The sequence below is a fragment of the Lithobates pipiens genome, unplaced genomic scaffold, assembly GCF_037356315.1.
Source record: "Lithobates pipiens isolate NorthernLeopardFrog02 unplaced genomic scaffold, aLitPip1_a1.2 Scaffold_22, whole genome shotgun sequence".
Lineage (NCBI taxonomy): Eukaryota > Metazoa > Chordata > Amphibia > Anura > Ranidae > Lithobates > Lithobates pipiens.
The window spans coordinates 133,515,570-133,543,455 of NW_027507784.1; the positions used below are offsets into that span (position 1 = coordinate 133,515,570).

Sequence of the window (27,886 nt, forward strand, 5' to 3'; positions counted from 1 at the left end):
GAGAACTTCTACACAGGGAGTTCAGCCCATTGAAGAAGAAACATTGTATCATTTTGTTCTTTTCTTGGCAGCCTGCCCAGAGAGGATGAAAGTGCTTCACCGATGTCTTCAGGCAACTTACATTGACTTCTATGACAGAAGTCTTCTGCAAGTCATAATAAGCATAATGACTGAAAAATGCGGTAAAAATCGGCGCAAATCGCGGTAAAAAAACGCCGCAAAAACCGATTGAAGTCGTCGTCGATTCGACGACAACTGATCCGAAATCTGGAATTCGTAAACAAAAGTTCGTATTCCGTACAGAATTAGGACGCACGGCAATTCGTATTTCGGATCCTCCCCAACGTATGAATTTTGAGAAATTCGTACGAAACGAATCGCACATGTCTACAAACCAATCAATATACGCTTATTGCTATTTTTTTACCAAAAATTGTAGAAGAATACATATTGACCTAAACTGAGTTTTTTTATATATTTTTGGAAAGTATTTATTATAGCAAATAGTAAAAAATAATGCATTTTTTTTTCTTCAAAATTGACGCTCTTTTTTTGTTTATAGCGCAAAAAATAAAAACCACAGAGGTGATCAAAGACCACTAAAAGAAAGCTCTATTTATGGGAAAAAAAGGATGTCAATTTTGTTTGGGTACAACTTCACACGACAACGCAATTGTCAGTTAAAACGATGCAGTGCCGAATCGCAAAAAAGTGATCTGGTCAGGAAGGGGGTAGAATCTTCCGGGGCTGAAGCTGTTAAAGTGTTTGTTAACCCAAAAAAAATAGAGATCCTGTTCCCTTAAAGCACATTAAACTGCACAGTGCTTGTGCTGTCTAATCTGCCCCTCTCTTCATCGTCCACAGCTCTCCTCTTCTCTCTCCCCCTCACCCCCTCCTCCCTGCCTGTCAGCTCTGTATCTTTGTCTTCACCCCCCTCCCCCATCCCCGCCACCATTAGTACAAATAAAAAATATATATATATGAATGGTCACTGGCAGCTCCTCTATTATAGATAGGCATACCACACTACATAAGTCTTTTATAAAAATAAGGCATGTAAATCCAAAGGTCCAGAATGTTTTTCCTTAATAATAAAAAGCAAAGACTCATGGAAAGCAGCTACATATCGGCTTCATCTAGCTGAAGTGAAGTTTACCCACTTGTTTACTAGGCACCCCCTTCCTGCGCAGGCCATTTTTCAGCTTTCAGTGCCCTCACATTTCGAATAACAATTGTGCGGTCATGCAACACTACTCATATGAACTTTTTAGATTTTTTTTCACACAAATATAGCTTTTATTTAGTATTTAATCACCACTGTTTTTTTTTATTTTTTACTAAACAAAAAAATACCGAAAATTTTGAAAAAAATAAACAGGTAATTTTTCACTGATGTGCGCTGATGAGGCTGCACCGATGGGCACTGATAGGTTATACTAATGGGCACTGATCAGGGGGTACAGATTATTATGCTGGGTGGCTGATGGGTGGCACTCATGGGCACTGATAGGCAGCACAGAGAGGTGGCACTGATGGGAACTGATAGGTAGCACTGATATGCACTATTAGGCAGCACTGATAGGAACTGATAGGCACTGGTAGGCGGCACTGATTGGCAGCACTAATAGTTGACACTGGTGGGTACAGATAGGTGGCACTGGTGGGTACAGATAGGTGGCACTAGCGTGTACAGATAGGTGGCACTGATTAACAGCACATAAGAGCGGCTAAGGGGACAGATGTCCCTTTAACAGAAGCCTTGGATTTTTTTCCTTCATTGGCTAACAGCTGATCATGTGGTAAAGGGCCTGCTTTGATTAGCCCTTTACCCAATCTATGATCAGTCAAGTCTCACAGACTCTGCAATCACAGAGCACCACTGCGTGCACGGCCTCTGGAGAAGCGCAAATATGGGAGGATGTCTATGGAAGCCCTCCTGGCAATTTAAGCCCACGTTGTAGCTGGTATTGGCACATATTTCACAGAGAACACACAATACATCACACCAATACAGAAAACCTGTTAAGACCTAAGACATACTACAATTATGTCTTCCCAGTTTGTGATATCCATAATTTTTTGGACAATATTAGGAAGCATATGATATAGACTCTGTAGTATTTGACAGGATCTGAGGCCCTGATGAATTGGGTCAGCCTACGAAACACGTTGGATAAAAGATATACTAAACTGGATCTTGAATCCAAGGTTACATCACCCTGGACAAGCAGTTTGTTAACTTGTTTTTTATGGAACAAAACCCTTTCTTTAAAGAATTGTAGAATGTCCTAAATAAAGTTATGTACAAATTATTTTATATAACTTTTTGGCTCAATGGTTATTGACCCAAGGAAACGTCCCAAATCTTATTCAGATTTCTACTAAAGCTAGGGAAAGAACACAACACAGACGGTACAGAAACTGAGAAGGTGACTACACTGAACTCTTAAGGAAATAACCCTGCTGTACATGCTCTGTGTGGTGGTGGATAAGGCTTTCTATAGCAGGTTCAATAAAGGTGGTGATAAAAGGAACAGGATAGGTCCTAGAGGTACCTTGTTGAATGTGTTATTGAAAACCAGGCTCTGTCTTCACAAGTATATGTTTAACAGTATAAACCCTCAAATACCAAAAATAACATATATAACCAGTTGCCGACCGCCGCACGCCGATGTACGTCGGTACAATGGCACGGGCAGGCATAAGGACATACATGTACGTCCCTTGCCTCCCGCGGGTCGGGGGCCCGATCGGGCCCCCGCCCGGTGCCTGCGGCGGTCGGTATTCGTTCGGGAGCGATCCCGGACGAGGGGACGGCCATTCATTCATGGCCACCCCCTCGCGATCGCTCCCGACGAATAGAAATCCCCGGTGACATCACTTCCTCTCCTGTAATGTAAACACAGGAGAGGAAGTGATGTATTCTCTCCTCCGTGACGGTATTTTTCGTTCCGACACGGAGGAGAGCGGATCAGTAAGTTGCACCAACACTCACACACACAGTAGAACATGCCAGGCACACTCACACCCCCCCTTTACCCCCCGATCACCCCCCCAATTACCCCTGCCCCCCAGTCACAGTGACACCAATGTCATTTTTTTTTTTTTTTTTTTTTTTTTTGCATTGGTGTCATTTGTGACTGTAATAACTGTTAGGGCAGTTAGAGTTAGCCCCCTTTAGTTCTAATGTACCCCCCTAACCCCCCCAATAAAGGTTTAACCCCGTGATCACCCCCCGTCCCCAGTGTCACTAAGGCTGGGTTCACATTGCAGCGGTTTATGAGAACGAATGTGATTCGCACCGCACTGCAGTGCAAATCACATCCGATCTCTGTGCGATTCGAGTTCAGCCATTCGCCGCACCCGCCGCACCCGCCACACCCGCCGCACCCGCCGCAAATTCGCACGGGACCCTTTTTTTGGCCCGCAGCAGAATCGGATCGCATGGGTGTTCACACCATGCGATCCGAGTTTGCAGATCGCACTGCGATATGCGAACTGATCTGGGGGTGTCAGTAACATTTCACTGACACTCCCAGCAGTTCGCATAGGGCAGTGTGAACTGCCGCCGGGAGGCATGCGATGCGGGAACCCGCCGCGCATTCGTGGCGTTTCCGCATCGCTGCAGTGTGAACCCAGCCTAATAAGCGATCATTTTTCTGATCGCCGTATTAGTGTCACAGGTGACGCTAGTTAGGCAGGTAGGTATTTAGGTTCGCCGCAGCTTTTTATAGCGCCAGGGACCCCCATATACTACCGCATAAAGCCCCCCGATTGCCCCCTAGTTAACCCTTTCACCAGTGATCACCATATAACTGTTACAGGTGACGCTGGTTGGTTAGTTATTTTTTTATAGTTTCAGGGCACCCGCCATTTATTACCTAATAAAGGTTTAACCCCCTGATCACCCGGCGGGTGTCATTTGTGACTAATAACTGTTAGGGCAGTTAGGGTTAGCCCCCTTTAGTTCTAAGGTACCCCCCTAACCCCCCCAATAAAGGTTTAACCCCGTGATCACCCCCCGTCGCCAGTGTCACTAAGGCTGGGTTCACATTGCAGCGGTTTATGAGAACGGATGTGATTCGCACCGCACTGCAGTGCAAATCACATCCGATCTCTGTGCGATTCGAGTTCAGCCATTCGCCGCATCCGCCGCACCCGCCGCAAATTCGCACGGGACCCTTTTTTTGGCCCGCAGCAGAATCGGATCGCATGGGTGTTCACACCATGCGATCCGAGTTTGCAGATCGCACTGCGATATGCGAACTGATCTGGGGGTGTCAGTAACATTTCACTGACACTCCCAGCAGTTCGCATAGGGCAGTGTGAACTGCCGCCGGGAGGCATGCGATGCGGGAACCCGCCGCGCATTCGTGGCGTTCCCGCATCGCTCCAGTGTGAACCCAGCCTAATAAGCGATCGTTTTTCTGATCGCTGTATTAGTGTCACAGGTGACGCTAGTTAGGCAGGTAGGTATTTAGGTTCGCTGCAGCTTTTTATAGCGCCAGGGACCCCCATATACTACCGCATAAAGCCCCCTAATTGCCCCCTAGTTAACCCTTTCACCAGTGATCACCATATAACTGTTACAGGTGACGCTGGTTGGTTAGTTATTTTTTTATAGTTTCAGGGCACCCGCCATTTATTACCTAGTCTCACTAGTGTACCCCTAAATTTAGGGGTGTCTACTTTCCAAAATGGGGTCATTTGGGGGGGGTTTGTGCCATCTTGGCATTTTATGGCCTTCAAAACTGTAACGCCCTTAGAAAGCCTGAAGGCGGTGCTTGGTTTTCGGGGCCCCGTACGCGGCTAGGCTCCCAAAAAGTCCCACATATGTGGTATCCCCATACTCAGGAGAAGCAGCAGAATTTATTTTGGGGTGTCATTTCACATATGCCCATGGCATGCGTGAGCAATATATCATTTAGTGACAACTTTGTGAAAAAAAAAAAAAAAAAAAAAAGTTTGTAATTTTCCCGCAACTTGTGGCAAAATATAAAATATTCCATGGACTCAACATGCCTCTCAGCAAATAGCTTGGGGTGTCTACTTTCTAAAATGGGGTCATTTGTGGGGGTTTTGTGCCATCTTGGCATTTTATGGCCTTCAAAACTGCAATAGGTAGTGAGGAGTGAAATCAAAAAATTACGCCCTTAGAAAGCCTGAAGGCGGTGCTTGGTTTTCGGGGCCCCGTACGCGGCTAGGCTCCCAAAAAGTCCCACATATGTGGTATCCCCGTACTCAGGAGAAGCAGCAGAATTTATTTTGGGGTGTCATTTCACATATGCCCATGGCATGCATGAGCAATATATCATTTAGTGACAACTTTGTTAAAAAAAAAAAAAAAAAAAAAAAGTTTGTAATTTTCCCGCAACTTGTGGCAAAATATAAAATATTCCATGAACTCAACATGCCTCTCAGCAAATAGCTTGGGGTGTCTACTTTCTAAAATGGGGTCATTTGTGGGGGTTTTGTGCCATCTTGGCATTTTATGGCCTTCAAAACTGTAATAGGTAGTGAGAAGTGAACTCAAAAATTTACGCCCTTAGAAAGCCTGAAGGCGGTGCTTGGTTTTCGGGGCCCCGTACGCGGCTAGGCTCCCAAAAAGTCCCACATATGTGGTATCCCCATACTCAGGAGAAGCAGCAGAATTTATTTTGGGGTGTCATTTCACATACGCCCATAGCATGTGTGAGCAATATATCATTTAGTGACAACTTTGTGTAAAAAAAAAAAAAAATTTTTTTTTTTGTCATTATTCAATCGCTTGAGGCAAAAAAATAAAATATTCAATGGGCTCAACATGCCTCTTATCAATTTCCTTAGGGGGTCTACTTTCCAAAATGGGGTCATTTGGGGGGGTTTTGTACTGCCCTGCCATTTTAGCACCTCAAGAAATGAGATAGGCAGTCGTAAACTAAAAGCTGCGTAAATTCCAGAAAACGTACCTTAGTTTGTAGATGTGACAACTTTTGCGCAAACCAATAAATATACAATTATTGACTTTTTTTTTACCAAAGACATGTGGCTGAATACATTTTGGCCTAAATGTATGACTAAAATTGAGTTTATTGGATTTTTCTAATAACAAAAAGTAGAAAATATCATTTTTTTTCAAAATTTGCGGTCTTTTTACGTTTATATCGCAAAAAATAAAAATCGCAGAGGCAATCAAATACCATCAAAAGAAAGCTCTATTTGTGGGAAGAAAAGGACGCAAATTTTGTTTGGGTACAACATTGCATGACCGCGCAATTACCAGTTAAAGCAGCGCAGTGCCAAAGTGTAAAAAGACCTCTGGTCATTTACCAGCAAAATGGTCCGGTCTGAAAGTGGATATATATATATATTAGAAAGACATTACACAGTCCAATAGTTAAAGCAGCGCTGATGCTGGATGAGTGTCCAACTTAACAAATATAATCTGGTGATGTAGCAAAATTAGTCTTATAGCATTGGGTGATCCTAGGTAGTAGATGATAAGTGCACCCTACAGCAACTCCCAGTTTTCATCACGTGAGGCACTCCTTCCTCTATGGGGTTTAAACTCACCAAACAGATGAAAGAAAACAGCCTTAATCGAGCCTTTTGTCCAACTAGACTCCCATCATCAGTATAGGAAACAGGCTAGTGTTATGCTGCAAAGGGGTTCATAAAAAACAAAGCTGACGTAGCGTAATCCTGTTTTATTGAAAATCCCCTAAATACAGCAAACCCTGCATCCAAACTACGTAATTTTAACACTGTTAAACATTTGGAAATTGAGTGTATAATCACAGAGTCTCCTGGTCCCAAGACAGCGTGTGTTGCATACACGCCATCTGCAATCACTTCCTGGTTTGGGGATTAGTGAATTAAATAACACCCATAATATTAAACTCACTTGTGAATATAATCAACAAAGTATTCATTTCTTTGACATTAATATATACAGATTTGGAGATAAATTAGAAACAAAGGTTTATTTCAAACCCACAGACTCAAATAGTTACCGCCCGACCCTAAGTGGACAACACCCTATGTGGTTAAGAAATATACCCAAAGGGCTGATGATGAGAGTCAGATGTAACTGTTCCAATGACCATGACTAAAGGGACCAAGCCTTAATTTTGAAAAAATAAATTTATGGAAAAAGGATACAGTGAAACTAATTTAGATGGGATAATAGAGAACCTTTCTCAGCTATCAAGGGTAAAGTGCCTAAGAGATGTGGCTCCTCTCTCCGGGAAATAGTAAGTAGTGGAGTTTCATCTCTGGCTATCATTCACAATTTAGAGAAGTTGAACACATTTTTCTGTCCCATTGGCAAATTTTATTGTTAAACAGGACTCTTAAAGATATTATCCCATCCAGACCAAAATTTAAATATAGGAAGGCTTTAAGCTATGGAGATAGAATAGTAAAAAGGATCATTGATCCACCCAGTAGACCTCCCTCCTTCTGGGACCAAGATGTATTTTTTTGCTTGCAGCAAATGTCGTGTTTGTAGGGAAGTGTGTAGACCAATGAGAGCAGTGCAAAGTTTTATCTCTACTTCCAATAATAGAGAGTTCCCTATAAAAGAATTTATAACCTGTAATACTACACATGTAGTTTATTTACTGGAATGTCCTTGTAAATTGATGTATATAGGTCGGACTAAAAGGGCATTACAAATCAGGATTGCAGAATATGTGGCTAATATAAAAATAGGTTTCAAGGACCACAATGTGTTGGCTACATTTTAAAATATTCCACAACTAGGACCCCTCTGGACTCTGGACGGATTTTTGGGCATCAATCACCTTAAACCATCATGGAGGGGATCGAATCTAGTGAGGAAATTATCCAAACGCGAGACCCAATGGATATTCCAGGCTGACACATTATTGCCCAAGGGGTTAAATGTCGACCTTGACATCAATTGTTTTATAAGTGATTATTGAAATTTGTAAAAATAAAATTAATATCAGCTCTTTATACATAATTGTATATATTTTTATAGTTCTATTTATAATAAGTGTTTAAAATTATTTTATGCACACAATATATATATATATACATATATATATATATATATATACACATATTTATGATACCGTTTTAGGATCTATTACTGGGATATTAAAGCATTAGAACATACTTGGTATAGTTCCTTAGGAGACAAGCTATGCACTAATGTGTATCTTTAATTGCCTACTATTGATATTTGCTTGAGAAAATTGTAATTGTGCTTCGTTTTTCATCAATGTTATTTTAATATAAATGCATAATGTATGATGAACATGTTTTTAGGCAATAGTAGATTATTGGTGTTTGATTGTATCCACAATGATTTTAATGTGCAGTACTGATGGGAACTGATAGGTAGCACTGATATGCACTATTAGGCAGCACTGATAGGAACTGATAGGCACTGGTAGGCGGCACTGATTGGCAGCACTAATAGTTGACACTGGTGGGTACAGATAGGTGGCACTGGTGGGTACAGATAGGTGGCACTAGCGTGTACAGATAGGTGGCACTGATTAACAGCACATAAGAGCGGCTAAGGGGACAGATGTCCCTTTAACAGAAGCCTTGGATTTTTTTCCTTCATTGGCTAACAGCTGATCATGTGGTAAAGGGCCTGCTTTGATTAGCCCTTTACCCAATCTATGATCAGTCAAGTCTCACAGACTCTGCAATCACAGAGCACCACTGCGTGCACGGCCTCTGGAGAAGCGCAAATATGGGAGGATGTCTATGGAAGCCCTCCTGGCAATTTAAGCCCACGTTGTAGCTGGTATTGGCACATATTTCACAGAGGACACACAATACATCACACCAATACAGAAAACCTGTTAAGACCTAAGACATACTACAATTATGTCTTCCCAGTTTGTGATATCCATAATTTTTTGGACAATATTAGGGAGCATATGATATAGACTCTGTAGTATTTGACAGGATCTGAGGCCCTGATGAATTGGGTCAGCCTACGAAACACGTTGGATAAAAGATATACTAAACTGGATCTTGAATCCAAGATTACATCACCCTGGACAAGCAGTTTGTTAACTTGTTTTTTATGGAACAAAACCCTTTCTTTAAAGAATTGTAGAATGTCCTAAATAAAGTTATGTACAAATTATTTTATATAACTTTTTGGCTCAATGGTTATTGACCCAAGGAAACGTCCCAAATCTTATTCAGATTTCTACTAAAGCTAGGGAAAGAACACAACACAGACGGTACAGAAACTGAGAAGGTGACTACACTGAACTCTTAAGGAAATAACCCTGCTGTACATGGTCTGTGTGGTGGTGGATAAGGCTTTCTATAGCAGGTTCAATAAAGGTGGTGATAAAAGGAACAGGATAGGTCCTAGAGGTACCTTGTTGAATGTGTTATTGAAAACCAGGCTCTGTCTTCACAAGTATATGTTTAACAGTATAAACCCTCAAATACCAAAAATAACATATATATATATATATATTAGAAAGACATTACACAGTCCAATAGTTAAAGCAGCGCTGATGCTGGATGAGTGTCCAACTTAACAAATATAATCTGGTGATGTAGCAAAATTAGTCTTATAGCATTGGGTGATCCTAGGTAGTAGATGATAAGTGCACCCTACAGCAACTCCCAGTTTTCATCACGTGAGGCACTCCTTCCTCTATGGGGTTTAAACTCACCAAACAGATGAAAGAAAACAGCCTTAATCGAGCCTTTTGTCCAACTAGACTCCCATCATCAGTATAGGAAACAGGCTAGTGTTATGCTGCAAAGGGGTTCATAAAAAACAAAGCTGACGTAGCGTAATCCTGTTTTATTGAAAATCCCCTAAATACAGCAAACCCTGCATCCAAACTACGTAATTTTAACACTGTTAAACATTTGGAAATTGAGTGTATAATCACAGAGTCTCCTGGTCCCAAGACAGCGTGTGTTGCATACACGCCATCTGCAATCACTTCCTGGTTTGGGGATTAGTGAATTAAATAATAACACCCATAATATTAAACTCACTTGTGAATATAATCAACAAAGTATTCATTTCTTTGACATTAATATATACAGATTTGGAGATAAATTAGAAACAAAGGTTTATTTCAAACCCACAGACTCAAATAGTTACCTCCCGACCCTAAGTGGACAACACCCTATGTGGTTAAGAAATATACCCAAAGGGCTGATGATGAGAGTCAGATGTAACTGTTCCAATGACCATGACTAAAGGGACCAAGCCTTAATTTTGAAAAAATAAATTTATGGAAAAAGGATACAGTGAAACTAATTTAGATGGGATAATAGAGAACCTTTCTCAGCTATCAAGGGTAAAGTGCCTAAGAGATGTGGCTCCTCTCTCCGGGAAATAGTAAGTAGTGGAGTTTCATCTCTGGCTATCATTCACAATTTAGAGAAGTTGAACACATTTTTCTGTCCCATTGGCAAATTTTATTGTTAAACAGGACTCTTAAAGATATTATCCCATCCAGACCAAAATTTAAATATAGGAAGGCTTTAAGCTATGGAGATAGAATAGTAAAAAGGATCATTGATCCACCCAGTAGACCTCCCTCCTTCTGGGACCAAGATGTATTTTTTTGCTTGCAGCAAATGTCGTGTTTGTAGGGAAGTGTGTAGACCAATGAGAGCAGTGCAAAGTTTTATCTCTACTTCCAATAATAGAGAGTTCACTATAAAAGAATTTATAACCTGTAATACTACACATGTAGTTTATTTACTGGAATGTCCTTGTAAATTGATGTATATAGGTCGGACTAAAAGGGCATTACAAATCAGGATTGCAGAATATGTGGCTAATATAAAAATAGGTTTCAAGGACCACAATGTGTTGGCTACATTTTAAAATATTCCACAACTAGGACCCCTCTGGACTCTGGACGGATTTTTGGGCATCAATCACCTTAAACCATCATGGAGGGGATCGAATCTAGTGAGGAAATTATCCAAACGCGAGACCCAATGGATATTCCAGGCTGACACATTATTGCCCAAGGGGTTAAATGTCGACCTTGACATCAATTGTTTTATAAGTGATTATTGAAATTTGTAAAAATAAAATTAATATCAGCTCTTTATACATAATTGTATATATTTTTATAGTTCTATTTATAATAAGTGTTTAAAATTATTTTATGCACACAATATATATATATATACATATATATATATATATATATATATATATATATATATACACATATATATATATATATACATATTTATGATACCGTTTTAGGATCTATTACTGGGATATTAAAGCATTAGAACATACTTGGTATAGTTCCTTAGGAGACAAGCTATGCACTAATGTGTATCTTTAATTGCCTACTATTGATATTTGCTTGAGAAAATTGTAATTGTGCTTCGTTTTTCATCAATGTTATTTTAATATAAATGCATAATGTATGATGAACATGTTTTTAGGCAATAGTAGATTATTGGTGTTTGATTGTATCCACAATGATTTTAATGTGCAGTACTGGTATGGATTCTCTCACCTCCAGATGCTGATGGACGGGCAGCGTGTATTATACTCTGCTTTGATGTTCACCTATTGAGTTAAGAGTGACACACTGCGTTGTCGGCTGGGAGGCGGGACAAATTATAATCCCTGCTTAAGCGCCATTTAGCGACGTGGCTAATACGGCGTAACCGGAAGTAACAAGTGTGCTTCACCGCCAGCTGTTCCCAAACCAGGAAGTGATCGGAGACGCTGTGTATGCAACATGCGCTGTCTTGGGACCAGGAGACTCGGTGATTATACACTCAATTTACAAATGTTTATCTAACAGTGTTAAAATGTACGTAGATTGGATGCAGGGTTTTTTGTATTTAGGGGATTTTCAATAAAACAGGATTACACTATGTCAGCTTTGTTTGCGTTTTATGAACCCCTTTGGAGTATAACACTAGTCTGTTTCCTATAGGAATGATGGGAGTCTAGTTGGAGAAAAGGCTTGATTAAGGCTGTTTTCTCTCATCTGTTTGAGTTTAAACCCCATAGAGGAAGGAGTGCCTCACGTGGTGAAAACTGGGATTTGGTGTAGGGTGCACTTATCTACTGCCTAGGATCACCCAATGCTATAAGACTCATTTTGCTACATCACCAGATTATGTTTGTGAAGTTGGACACTCATCCAGCATCAGCGCTGCTTTAACTATTGGACTGTGTATTGATTATACTGTCTTTCTATTATATATGTTATTTTTGGTATATTTTATTATTGTACTTTAGGGGTATTTCTTTTAATGTACTTCAAGTGGCTGCTAACCATACTGATAATTTTAATCAGTACTACTTCATACTATTTGCTCTATCTATATATATAGTGATCTGGTGTCTCTTAACTATTGGGATAATTTGGCGCCGAGTAGTGTACAGAAGGTTGGATTGATGCACTTTTTTTAAATACCCCTTATATACTTGTCTCTTTATATCAGTGGGTAGTTGAGGGACTACATTTCACCACCTCGGGGTAAGGGGGTACCTTGGGTAAGGTAATTTTTTCGTTAATTTAGTTAAAGTGTTAGTTCCTCTTCCTAATGAAATTTGGAAAGCAATCAATGGGCCTCAGTAGTTTACAACTCATGATGCATTGTACAGAAGTTGAGCCTCCTTTAAATTATAAAAAAAAAAAAAACAGTTTTCAGTTATCAGTTGTTTTGCATAAAAGAAAAGCCAATTGGTCCTTTGGACATGCCTATCATCACAGAAATGAGAACAGAGATGTTGCATTGTTTGTCCATATTTTTTTTTTTACAAGTGCTGGTGTCCCTTGGATGCAACCCTGGATCTTCCCATCAAAAAGCAATACAGCAACTCAGGACAGGGCCATTCACTCAGAATGCTGCTTTTTTTGGCTGGGCTTTGTAGAAACTGCGATTGGCCTGGCAGTGTATAATTTAAAAGAAAGCTAAAATTTCACTACACTGCACCTTGATTTGTAAACTACTGGAGCCCCTTGACTGCATTGCAAATTTTATCATGATCTAACCCTTTAATTATTACAGTAGTTTATAACAAAGTTTGCTCTAATTGTATTTCCCTTGCTCATTTTGTGGATATAATATCCCTTTCATAATATATTAGTACTGATAGCTGATCCTGAAAATAACCTGAACTGTATAAACTATTTTGAAAGTGCTATTGTATGTGTGACAGGGATTATTATGTTAACAAAGGAAGCCTTTCTTTCTTTTATTGTTGACTGGAATAGAGTTACCAGACTGTCAAAAAATGAAATGTAATCATTACAAACGTTAACAGGGTGAGAATACATTTTTTTATTAATCGAACTGCTTTTAACAATAAAATATTTTTTGTTTTGTTTTGTGGGAGAACTACATATTTAAAGTGACAATGTCAAGGGAAATGCATGGGCTACAACTGTTGGCCTCCTTCTACAAAAAAAGGTTGTTTCCTGGATTTGTCAATACTGTCACAGAAATGGCATACGCGTGTCAGAAAATGAATATTCCTTATCTTTATACTTGTTTAGGAATCAGTGATTCAGGGGGCATTGAAGCCAATGCATTAACGTGACAGACAAGAAACTAGCTTTTTACAAGGACTGATCAGAAATGGCACCTCCATTATTCTCTTGTGGCAGGTTTCCTTTAAGGTCAATGCCTTAAAATATATATTTTAAGATGTCTTCAGATTAACCAAAACAATGAAGCGACAGGATTGCGCAACACTTTTTTTTAATATTAGCTAGCCCTATAAAACACTGAAAATTATCTTAAATAGGTTACTCCAACATTTCATATTCCCGATATGTGTCTGCTGTACCAGGTACTTGAATCAAAAAAGTACCCTGTTCTGTTTGTATTGCTTTCTTTGTGTTAAATACCTGTTTTTTTTGCCAGTCTCTCTGTCTTTGCTGGTTGTAGGATTCACAGTCTATGAGGTTGCAGTCTCATCCCTTGGAGCTGAGCATGTATTGCTTACACAAGTTCTGTGGCTGATTGAGGTGGCAATTAGACTCACTTGGTGCCTTGTCTACATTTTGATTAAACCTCGAGGGCTAAATGGTTGATATGTAATCGGTTTTGGAGGGGGGGTGGCACCCTAACAATCTACGACATCCCGATTTGAATCCCAGTTGCATTGGGGTACCACGTACGGAATCATTCATAGTTTCACCAAAAACCTCAGAGTGGTTGCCAGCCGTTAGCTGGCATCACTATCTTTTAGTCTGTCATCTCCATACAATATTCGTTACTCCAACTAGCCATGCACAGGTCCCTCCACAAAACCACCACATCGCAACACACATTAGGCCAGTCACAGGCCTCAAAATTGCCATTAGGCTGACTCACACACCATATAGCCCAATTCAAATCCAGTCACACTGGCGGAACAACGATTCGTATCCTCGGGTCCACACATCACAATTTCATCTATCACACAGCTTACTACAGTCCGGTCTCAATCGTAAGACTTCTGCCATAAGCTACTAGTCGTTACTCAGACCAATCCATTTGTGTACTCAACTCAGCCGATATTCTGCTTCATGTACTCTGACAGGTCATTCACACACTCTACACCCCGAATTGAGTCTAGTCGCGTTGGTGGCACAACAATTCAAACCGTCTTGATTTGGGTCTAGTCGCATCAGCAGCACAGCAATTAGAATCAGGTCCATTCGCACATTCTACAGGCCGTTTCGAATCTAGTCATGTCAGTGGCACACCGATCCGAATCAGGTCCATTCATACATTCCACAGCCCGATTCAAGTCTAGTCACATCAGTGGCACAACAATTTGAATAAGCTCCATTCATACTCTTTACAGCCCGATTAGGCAACTCTTGTCTTTGTACTCCCCACCTGGTTGCCATCACACACGCTTGGCATCACCAAATGATGTACCAAATATATTAGAAGAGACTTCCTTCTGGGATGACAGACATGCAGATTCATTTGATGCAGTGTGTGGCATATGGTCTGACAGGCTCACCCCCCACCCCTTCAATCTCTGCAGCAATACTGACAGCACTCATACATTTATTTCCCAAAGACAACCTTTGGATATGATGCTGAGCACGTGCACTCAACTTCTTTGGCCAACCATGGCGAGGCCTATTCTGAGTGGAACCTGTCCTGTTAAACCACTGTATGGTCTTGGCCAATGTGCTGCAGCTCAGTTTCAGGGTCTTGGCAATCTTATTATATCCTAAACCATCTTTATGTAGAGCAACAATTCTTTTTTTCATATCCTCAGAGAGTTCTTTGACATGAGGTGCCATGTTGAACTTCCAGTGACCAGTATGAGAGAGTGAGAGCGATAACAACAAATTTAACACACCTCCTCATTCACACCTAAGACCTTGTAACACTAACGAGTCGCATGCCACCAGGGTAGAAAAATGGCTAATTGGGCTCAATTTGGACATTTTCACTTACTTTAGTTGCCAGCGGTTTAGACATTAATGGCTGTGTGTTGAGTTATCGAGGGGACAGCAAATTTACACTGTTATACAAGCTGTAAACTCACTACTTTACATTGTAGCAACGTGTAATTTCTTCAGTGTTATTTTGCAGGTGTGAGAGATCAAATAGCAGAACTACTGACAGGCTATAGACATTCAAAATGTACAGCTTCCTAACTCTTTCCAGCTGGCAGAAGCTAGCCCTCACACACTTCCCTATCATATGATCACTGCGATCAGCTGTCACAGTGAGTACATCATCAGGAACCATAAGTTATAGTATGCAAGCCATTGGTGACAGCAGGGCCACTGTGCTAAGGGCGCTGAGGGAGCACACTCCCAGCATAAGACAAGGGACACTTAATTTGCATATGCATGGCCGCTCAGCCCTAAAGCTCACCACCATCCTGCCACACATATATATATATATATATATATATATATGCATTTGGCAAAATTAAGGAATCAGCAAGCAGTAAATCGGCTTTAAAAGAATCCCTAAACTCTATAGTTACAGCCACTGCGGAAAAATTAATCATCAAAGTTTACAACAGAAGCAATAATGTTGTCCAAGTCAGTCTTTGAACTTCCCAGTCTGTGCATCTGGTTTGTGTTTACATTAATTATTAGACGGCTGGAAGGAGCCAACTACTGAAAATGAAAGTAAAACTAAGAAATTTAACTGAAAACTTTGAGATTTACAGTAACACCAAACTATTTTTTTTATAAAATAAATGTAATATGTCTAAATATAGAATGCTAGTTCTCTATCATTATTTCATCTATGAAATGCAAGTTCTTTTTCTGCTGTTCTCAGACTTCCTGTTCTAGGGTGGCAGCATTTGTTCTCCATGCAAATGTAGCTACGTATTCCTCTCACCACCAAAATGGACTAAACCCTCTACCTGCAGACACATTGAGCTGTATGGGAATTGTGGTATGCTTGATATTTTAGAACAATTGATGTAAAAAAATAAATTACGTGTTGTCTATTTAATGACAATTTTTTGTAGATTTGAAAGGAGTAGTTAGGGGGTCAGATCCCCTGTCAGATTTTTATTTCTGACTGGGTCCCAACTTTGAAAATGTACCCTCTTAATTTGACCTGGTGATCACTGTTACTGGAAAGTTTAAGAACACCTAAAGTTTTAGGTGGTCAGCGGGTCAGGGATAAAGGGAAAATATTGGAATCAGAACATTTATGCTATGTACACACGATCGGACAATTCCAACAACAAAACTGTGGATTTTTTTCCGAAAGATGTTGGCTCAAATTTGTCTTGCATACACACGGTCACACAAATGTTGTCGGAAATTCAGAACATAAATTTTTACGAGTCGAGAAAAATGAAGTTCAATAACCAGTGCGGCTCTTCTGCTTGATTCCAAGCATGCATGGACTTTTGTGTGTCGGAATTGTGTACACATGCTCAGAATTTCCGACAAGTCTTGTCGGAAAATTTGAGAACCTGCTCTCAAACAGTTGTTGTCGGAAATTCAGACAGCAAATGTTCGATGGAGCATACACACGGTCAGAATTTCTGACAACAAGCTCACATCGAACATTTGTTGTCGGAAAATCCTGTCGCGTGTACGGCCCATTATTCTGCTGACACCTGCCCAAAAAAAGATTTATTTTACATAGGACAAAACTCTTCTCACTTCCTGCTATACATTCAGAGTGGAAGTCAGAGTACCTTAATAGTACACTGACAGCAAAAAAAAAAAAAAAACACAAAAAAAGTGGCAAGGGTTTTAACCCTTTCCTATTCTATCCATAATGAAAAATGTCTTTGGATTTGCTTTCATTTCTCCACAGTGGCTGCCACTACAAAGGCAGGTGAGCTTTTTTAAAAGATTATTTATTGCTTGTAAAAAAAAAAAAAGAAAATATTAGAATCTGGCCACAGTTCTGCATTAAGAAACCAAATACTGCATATTGGGAAAAGGTTTAGCTGTTTACATATATTTGAAGGATGAAAGATATGAACTTTAAGCAAATGTTCTGGTATATTTAAATTAAGTGAAAGTTAGGAAATAGGATTCCTAACTATAATATTTACAGGCATGAGAGGAGAGATAAAATTAATGGCCACAAGTTGAACTTTAAGGCTGGATTCCAAGAATTAAGCCACTTTCTAAAATGTGCCAGATTACTATGGGTTAAGTCCAATGAGGTGCATGCTACCTCGTGGATTAATTTCTTCAAACTATAATTTTAATTTTTGCTGTGCCCTGGGAGCATAGCTCTTGCTATGCTTCCTGTGTTCCAGTGCTGGACTTGCTGGTCTCATCTGTTGTATCTAAAGAGTTGTATGCAGCTGCTCTGCCTGCCCCTCCCGCCCAATCATAAGGCACTTTATGTTATGCAGACCTATTCACAAAATGCAAAGTCTTCTGTGAATGGACAGCCGAGGAAAGATGAGAGCAAATATGGTGCTCTGTGAGTTTTGTGTGTGTTTTTCCTGTCAAAGATCCAGAAGTATATGACAGACGTACTCCCTACACCCACAAAAACTGACAATTTTAAATAAAACAACTAAGTCCAAAAGGCGGCATGCACCTTTTGGACCTAACCCATAAAAAGCCATCACATTTTAGAAAGTGGCTGAATTCCTGGAGTTACAGCAATTGTAAAGTCTTGTTTTAAAAAAAATAACAAACATGTTATATTTATATGCTCTGATGCAGTGGATTTGCACAGAGCAGCCCATATCCTCCTCTTCTCGGGTCCCTCTTCTGTGCTCCTGGCCCCTCACTCCTGTGGAGTGCTCCTGCAGCAAGCAGCTTGTTATGGGGACACTCAAACCGTGTCACAGCTCCGTGTGTCCATTCAGACATGGAGCTGCGGCATGGCCCTGCCCCCTCTCTCTCCTGATTGGCTAACTTTGATTGACGGCAGCAGGAGTCAATGGTGCCGCTGTTGTGTTTCAGCCAATTAGGAGGGAGAGTCTTGGATAGCTGAGCCATTCATGGACATTGCTGGATAGAGATGTTTCTCAGGTATTAGGGGTTGTTGGGGCAGCTACTGCACACAGAAGACTTTTTATCTTAATACATAGAATGCATTAAAAAAAAAGTCTGCCTTTACAACTCCTTTAAGTTTAAAGCCATACCAAATATGCAGAATCGGTTTGAAAACTGGATTGTTTTTTGCAGTTTGGTATGGTCAGAGGACCAATTTAACAATTTTAGGGGAACAGACAGTTCTTCACCACATCAAGCTTATTTTTTCTTTAGAGTGATCCATTTACTAATTTAGTTAATTTTGTTGATTCATAAATACTTGTCAGGGAAGCCCACATCACCTACTAATGTCTTCTTTGTCAAGGAGGAATATGTAATTTTACTCCTTTTCTTATTACAAGGGAAGCTTAGAATAACTGTTTTAGTTTATTGAAAACACTTTTAGGGATTTCAATTAAGGCAGTTTGTAAACAATAAAGCATCCATAATGATAATCATATTTATAAGATGTTTTTGTCCATAGAATGAAATATATTTAACATTTAATTTACCTATAGTATTTTTATGTTTTGTCATTAGAGCAATGAAATAAGCTTTATATAAAGAACAAATGTTTTTGTTAAGACTAATTCTGATTTTTGATTTGTGAGAAGTAATGTTTAACAGCAAAGTATTAAGTATTTGTTTGTATTCTGGATTCATGACTTAATGTTAAACATTTCAGATTCAAGGTAGTTTTATTATGAATCCTGAAAAACTGACTAATAATTGGAGAAAGCAAGTTTGATTTTGTTCAGAACACCACCTCAGACCTGGGGTAGTCATTAAGTCTTACTGTGCATGGTTCCTCATTCAATAATGAGTCTTTTGACAAAAATAACTTTTAATTGCAAATTCTACAAAACAGGTAACTGCAGCTAAAAATGAAAGGGTAACACTAATGAAACTTTCAAAAATAAGAATATTCCAAGGGACACAGAGTTCACATAGATCATGCCTGCCATTTGGATTGACTGAGGAACTAATGTGATGGATTGAGCTAGAGCTGGAGATATTGATTAATGTTTAGCACAATGGTGCCTCACTTAAGAGACCTATCAATATGTTGTACAATATGGTAGCCCAAGCTATTCCACTGAAAATCAAATGCATTTAAGGAAATGGTACTTGAAAGTGGTCCTTTCGTATCAAAATATACGTCTTTCTTTTATTAAAAAAAGCGTGGGAAAAAATCTGATTAGCAGTGAATGTCACACATTGTTTCCATAAGGAAAATACACGATATAGTTACATACATAGTTACATAGTTAGTAAGGTTGAATAAAGACACCTACCCATCCAGTTCAACCTGATTCACATTAATCCCTACCCTCAGGGAGGCCACAATCTAAGGTCCCCATTCATATACTAGGGCCAATTTTGGACAGAAGCCAATTAACCTACCTGCATGTCTTTGGAGTGTGGAAGGAAACCGGAGTACCCGGAGGAAACCCACACAGGCACAGGGAGAACATGCAAATTCCAGGCAGGTAGTGTCATGGTTGGGATTCGAACCAGCGACCAATTTTACTGCTAGGCAATAGTGCTACCCACTACACCACTGTGCCTCTATATAATTCTTTACATTTTCTTGTGTTTGAAATACCATGGCAAAATGTATTATACTTATGCCGTGTACACACGGTCGGACTTTCCGGCAGAAAAAGTCAGATGGAATAATTTAATCGGGTATTCCGCTCGTGTGTGGGCTTCATTGAACTTTTTTGACGGACCTAGAAATAGAACATGTTTTAAATCTTTCCAATGGAATCAATTCCTATCGGGAAAACCATTCATCTGTATGCTATTCCAATGGACCAAAAACGACCCAAGGGCAGCTATTGGCTACTGGCTATTGAACTTCATTTTTCTAGTCCCGTTGTACGTCATCGCATTCTAAACAAACGGACTTTGGTGTGATCGTGTGTAGGCAAGTCCATTTCTGAGGAACTCCGTCAGAAAGACCGTCAGAGTTTATTCTGACGTAAAAAACTGTCGTGTGTACGCGGCATAAGAGTCAAAATTTGATAAAAGGCAGATTTATGAAACAGTGAAACTGACATTCACCAAACATTCACTCTAAGTGAATCTGGCAGGTGCAAGTATTTTGAATTACAGTGATCGATTCAGCACCAGTGAATGTTTTGTGAAAGTCACATTCACCGCTTTATAAAATTTAAAGGAAATCTGCGTGAAACCCAGCAATATTTCCTGTAATTAGCTGCTTGTAGGAAGCCCCATTGAAAGCAATGCCCGCTTTCACAACTAATCTCACCCACTCGCATGTAATCACTCATGCAGTAACCACATCCAATTGATCAGCCTTGGATGTGGACTGCCTGCATCAAGTTACGATTACCATGTAAATGCTTTCAATGGAGCTGCTTACTTTCAGCTCATCATGGGAACCCTGGGATTCACACAGGTAATTGCTGAGTGGGTGCATTCGCAAGTTTGAATGCACTCTAGTTGTTGTATCACTTTTCAGTTGCTAGGAAAATACAAATTATTGTGAACATGCTTCCTAGAAAATCTTGGTGCGGGCTAAGAAACAGAATGTGATTTTGGGGGCAATATGATTGTAGTAGTCTACTCTACCCCAACCTGTAAAGCTAAAGCTGGGTACACACTATTATTTTTTCATTCAATTCCACAGGTTGAATGAAAATAAACTTGTCAGCTTTGGTCGGAGCCGCTGTACTAACCATGTGAGGTTATTTCAGCGATTTCCCACTGCTGAGCCGTTGTTGTTCTGACTGGGGGATGCCCCCCCCCCCCCCACCAGAACAATTTGATTAGTGCTCTCTGCTATTGGCTAAGAGCTCTGATCCGGAGTTGGTCGGATGCTGGTTTTCCAGTATGCATGGCGACAGACTGAAATACACAGAGGCTGAATGTCACCTATTTTTTTTTTTTTTAAACTGACCATTGTCTCCTGACATTCAGCCTGTGTGTACCTGTCTTAAGCATAAAAGTGAGAGGGCATGTATACATCATGTCAAAAAACGAAAATGCAAATAAAACTGTGCCACCCACTTTATTAGTGGCTAAAATGTTATTGAGTTAAATCAGGAATGTGTTGTATATGTTCTTGTTTTTTTTTGCTACTTCTTCTAGGTAAATACATTTAAAAAAGCTATACAACTTTAAAAAGACCCTGTTACCAACTTAAAAAATGCAGGTAAAAGCACAGAAAAAAATCAAATATTTAGAATGCTAATATGCAGTTTTTCTTTTCTACAAATTAAAAGTAAATTTCCTAGCACAGCCCCCTCTCTTTCTTTGAACATCATAGCCCTCTTCTCTAAGTGTCTAATCCATCTCTGCTGGCCCAGCTCATCTTCTCCTCCATTTATTTCCCTACATAGCCTTTTAGGTAGGTACTGGAAGAGGAAAAATTAAAGAGCAGGGATAGGCAACCTTGGAGAGGAGTAGATCTACATGAATGAGATCAAAGATCACCATGCTGCACACTTTTTTTTAAAGATAATCTAGCAAGGCCCTATTAAAAATAAGGAAGATTTAAAGAAAACTTTTAATAGAAATGCCCAAACAAATGTAATAAAAGTCCAAATTCCAGGAAAAAAAAAATAGAAGCCCTTTTCCCCAAGCACCATTCTGGATTCAACCTGCAGTCCCCTTTAATATTACCAATACTAGGGATGAGCCGAACACCCCCCGGATCGGTTCGCAGCAAAACATGCGAACAGGCAAAAAATATGTTTGAACACGCAAACCCTGTCTATGGGAAAACAAACAAAGTCTATGGGACACGAACATGAAAAATCAAAAGTGCTAATTTTAAAGGCTTATATGCAATTATTGTCGTAAAAAGTGTTTGAGGACTCCAGTGATTGCTCTTAAAAAAAAATTGTATTAACAAGTCACAGTGACCAAACCCAATTAAGACATGTTGATGTGTTTCAGCCTATAAGGCCTTATTCATAACCAGATTACAGACACAAAACTTTGAAATAAATTGTATCTCTAAGGATCACTGGCTCCACCCATTAATTGTCTTAATTGACTGTAGGCAATTATCCAAAAAAGGGGAATCAGCTACACTGCATATAGGGTGATGTATGCCACTATTTCTCACACACCTTATAGTGATAATAAGTACATGTATGCACACACTCATGCATGCACTCATGCACATGTACATAATTAAAACACGCCATGAAATTCAAAAAACATTAAATACAAAAAATAAAAATGATAATCTAGGTATGTGAAAAAAAGACACCAGAGGAGGAAAAAAAGAGAAAGAGAGAGGAGGCTCTGGGAAGATGCATTCTTAAAGTAAGTTCAAAGTAGTCCCTGTACTACTTTAGTCTGACTTTCATGTGAGTTGAGGTCCACAGACCTCAAGTTTACACAGGCACTCCCTGAAATCATGGCAAAATCGCTTGACTTTTAAGTCTCGGCAGTGTGAAAGGAGCCCATTTCATCAATGCTAAACATAATTTACAATCCATAAATACTTCTCTTCTGAAAGACGCACATCAAGATAATCTAGGGAATTACTTTGTCATTTATGCTATGCATATACAGGTGTGTAGAAACACTGTGTAATCCACAATTACAGAAATAAAAGCTTTCTAAAACGTTATCTAAAGAACTGAAAATAGACCAGTGATTAAAGTGTAAAGTCTGCCCACCCTCACAGCATATGTCCAGGATCCCAAGGGAAATCATTATGTTCCTCTTTAGACAAGTTTGTGAAAAAAAAGTTTAGTTATGGTGTCAACAAAATACATATCTTGCATTATGTTTATAAGGCAAAAATAATGCTTTTATCACACATATAAAACAACTTATATCACATCTCTGACAACTGAAATCTTTAGATACTGATACTAAATCTGCTATATATACAAATCTTTTTATAAGAAATTTTATATTAGGACTGGAGTGAAACACGCTGCTGAATGGACAAAAGATGGATAAATATTGGATTCACTATGAGTAATATACATTTACCCACCATAATTTAGAACATTGGGACAGAATACACATGATATAACACCCACTACACTTCAAATATGGGACAGGGTACATACACAAAAAAAACGGAAATACAATTCACCTTTGATTTATTTAAAGGAAAATGAATATTTGAGCCTGGGAGGAGGGAAGTTGGAGCAAATTGGATTAAAAAAGAAAACGCGCAAGAGAAAGATATAATAAAAAAATGGTAAAATTCATACTTTACAAGATCTTCAATAAGACGGTGATGAAAATTGACATATGGAGGTACATCCAATTGAAATATTTTGTGGGGAAACTACCAACCCCAATTCGATCCGTAGAAGATTATACAACTAAGGAGAGGCTTGTTATGAAGGGAAATTCAAAAAATAACATTACATGACGTTATAAAATTATTTTAGAGGAAGAGGGATTGGTGGTCCCTCCATGTGTCAAGAACTGGGAAAGGGAAATAGGAATTAGTTGCACTAAACACATGTTAGAAAAAATTTGGAAATTGACACATGGCTCAGCGATAGACTCCAAGATGGTGGAAATAAATTATAAATGCCTGGCAAGATGGTATTATACGCTGGACAGGACCAGTAACTTCCAGCAAGAGAGGTCCTCTGAGTGCTGGAGAGGTTGTAAAACCAAAGATACAATGTTCCGCATATGGTGGGAGTGCACCATCAAAGAATTTTGAGATCTTAGAACTTATAAAGATAATTACTAACGAAACTATTCCAGTGGACCCATGGACATGTTTTGTTTCACGGGACAAATAGCTCAGTGAGACAATACAAAGCCTCGATAATTCCATTTTTTCTTAATGTAGCAAAGGGCCTAATCCCAAAAAAATGGCAGGAAACAAAGCCCTAAAATTCAAGATTGGATATTTTGAGTAAACATCATACAAAAATTAGAGAGGGAGAAATAATGGGAGGAGGACCAGGTAGTAGAGGTAGAACGGAAGGATAAATGGAAAGAGTGGGATAAGTTTAAAAGCTCTTGGAGATGTGTGGGAGATAACTCAATGAATTAGAAAATAAGATAGGAGAGAGGCGAGGAGAAGGGAGGATTAGGGGAGGTGATAAAAAAAAAAGTAAGGGAAAAGAGTTTGCTGACTGCCTTTTAGGATAGAAATAAAGGTGCACGGGGGGGTAGGGAAAATAGGGGGCTCGAATAAAGATTGTATGTAATTTTCTGTTCTATATTTTTTTGTATTCTGAAAAATGATAAAATTAAAGAATTTAAAAAAAACACGCTGCTACCAGTATTAAGCAAGATGAAGCTAATGAATTAGGCATAAGGATGTAATCAAGTGACTGCTCTAGCCTTGACCACATCAAAAATGTCTGACATTTTTCACATTCATGTAAAAACCCCACATTTTTTGCTAAAAAATTACATAGAACCTCCAAACATTATATATTTTCTGAAAGCAAAGGCAGTGGAGAATAAAATGGTGGTTGCAATGTATTATGCCACACAATATTTATGCAGCTGTTTATCAAACTCAAATTTTCATAATAAAATATACAGTACTTTAATATTTTTTTTAGGGCACACAATACAATTCCCAATAATTGTTAAATTAAAAAAAAATAAAAAATAAAGTAATGTTACTTTACGCTGAGTAAATAGATACCTAACAAATCATGCTTTAAAATTGTGCACACCTGTGGAATGGTGATAAACTACTGTACCTAAGAATCTCCATAGGTGACACTTTAAAAGCTTTTCAGGTTACAGAGTTAAACAGGGGGTCTGGTGCTAGAATCATTGCTCTCATTCTGACAGTCGCCATAGTACCTTACATGTGTGATGGAGACACAAATTATGTGTCAAATTACCAAAGAATGGTGCTGTAATGGAAATTTGTAGGTTCTGTATATAATTGTATTCTATTTTATATGTATTGCACAATGCCCTCACTGTGCACACGGCACTAATAATGTTTTCAGTACATGTTTTGCATTCTTTCGAGTCCCGATTAGAATTAGCCTGCCTATGTAACGCCCCTTGTTACCATAAATGTACAATTGTAATATTAATGTGATACCTACGTAATCATGTGTATAAAAACCTTCAAATGCGTCATAATAAAGGAGAGCAGTTATTTGGAAAGATGTTGAGCATATCTTTTGTGTCTGTTCCCTACTGCAGTATTTATTATTAATTTGGAACCACTAATCAATATGAGGATAGGAGTTGCCTATCTATAAAATATCCATTTCAGGTGGCGAGCCAGCCAGGAGGGGTTACCAGGTGACCCTGAGTATCCAAAACAAGGAGCATGAGACGATCCGGGAATTTCTGATAATCAGCCGGCTGAGGTAAGCCTTTTGCTTACATTTGAGTTATCAGACTTCCTTGATTGGTAAGGCATTTTCGGGACAAAGGGTACCTATTTTACTCCCCTTAATCGAACTGTATTTGGTGGTTATATGTTATGTTGTCACTGTCTACTGTCCATCGGAGTGTTAGAGATAAGAAAGGGAAGAATAGTGCTGTTCACAGGTATATGTAGTACATTTTCTAGATAAAGTAGTTTAGAGGCAAGAGGGTATAGGCACACTAAGACCCCATTCACACCTGAGCGTTTTGTAGCTTGACGCCTGAAGCTACAAAATGCTGGAGGGGAAAAAATCCATTATTCTCAATGGAGATGGTTCACATCTCCACTCCAAGTCGCCTGAAGCCCTACGCCTGAAGCTCAAACAAGTTCCGGACCCTTTTTTGTCGCACGAATCGGGCTGATTTGGGCGTTTTCCTTCTTTTAACATTGGTGACCTTTTGCCCTGCACAAATTCGCTGCAAATCGCGGTAAAAAAGCAGCGAATCGCGGTAAAAAACGCAGCAAATCGCGGTAAAAAACGCCGCAAAAAAAAGCTTAAAAAAGCTACGCTCAGGTGTGAATGCAGCCTTAGAGAAGACTGGCCAGTCATTATGGGCATTAAATTAAATAAGGGAATGAAGGGTAAGAGACCCTCAAAAATGCCCAGCACAAGAGGAGCGCTATATATGAACCGAAGATGCGGTTCCGCCTATACTGTGCCCCTAGATTAATGGTTAAAGTGGACAGGGATCCACAAAGGTTAACTGGGTTACCACCAAAGTCCACAGGGACAAAGAATCATGCAGAGTATACAGCTAGAGAAACAGCTATCTATGTGAGCAGGATGGATCAAGGGTGACAATTAACACTAGACAGAAAGGCACTTTTTGATGTTAAGTTGTGGGGTGAATTTAGGGTCAGGCACTACAATTAGTAAAGTCAAGAAACAGTAATGAGAGTTAAAACAGAATGCTTTATATGTTGTCAGAGATCATGTGTATAAAAGCCTTCAAATGCATCATAATAAAGGAGAACGGTTATTTGGAAAGATGCTGAGCGTATCTTTTGTGTCTGTTCCCTACTGCAATAGTTGTTATTAATTTGGAACCACTAATCAATATGAGGATAGGAGTTGCCTATCTATAAAATATCCATTTCAGGCGCCCACATTTTTTTCAGTAATGTGTTAAATATAAGCAAATGTGTAGCTGACACTTTAAGAAGTGAATCTGTCACCTGGATACTTAAAAAAAAAAAAGTGTGTAAAGGAATTTGAGCTTACTGTGCTAATAAAAATAATGTATCAATGAATCAAATACAGTTTAAACTACAATGCAGTGGCTGCCGGTGGAAATATATTTTTTTTGGGGGGGGGGGGGGGTGAGGCAGCAAACAGTATGGCACCCTTGGTCGGTAGCACTTACCCTGTTCTGTTTCCCACGAGTCATCACGGCGATGGTGGCGGCTGCTTCTGTTTCCTCCTTCTTCTTCGTGGCCAATCAGGAATCTTCTCTTTTCAGCCAATCAGAAAAAGGATCAGTGTTACAAATTCATTCACTGTTGTAACACACCTAGTTGGGATTGGAGTACATTCTCTGTGACCCGAGCCCATCCTATTTTGAAGCCTATTAGAGCTTCTGGTTCTAATCAGGTGCTTAAAAAAAAAAAAAACCCTGGCCACTGTAATTAATGCACCAGATGCCCTGAAAGAGGCTGGACACATGAATAGGAGGTGTCATGCTAGGCATGAATCTATCCATTGCATATATGGGGGAGGCTTGGAGAGAGGGGGCAGTGACAGGGCACCCCTAATGGGCCACCACTGCTGTAATGGATAACATCAAAGCTCAATCCAAAACAGTGACATAATATGCAAACATAAAAAATTCATTGTGACAAATCCCAACACCAATAGGTATCTTCTAGTTCTTTCACCACGGGTGCTCAAAGGGAAGGTGGCAACTCACCAGGTGTTTGACGCCTTTTTACAAGATGGTCAAAATGTGCATTTTCAAAATCCAGATTGGTTCAATGGCTAACACCACTCCACTCCAATGTTCAAACAGGATAGAACTAGGATGTGTATAATGACTCCTGGGTGAGCCACAGCTGTGTGCGCCTCTTGGTCTCTATGGGTCAG

The 27,886-nt window shown here is 39.5% G+C and overlaps 1 protein-coding gene across 1 annotated transcript in view; it reads right to left on the bottom strand.

Moving 5' to 3' along the window:
• Positions 1 to 27,886, bottom strand: part of SPAG16 (sperm associated antigen 16) — a 1,450,443-nt gene that overhangs the window by 626,152 nt on the left and 796,405 nt on the right. The window lies entirely within an intron of this gene.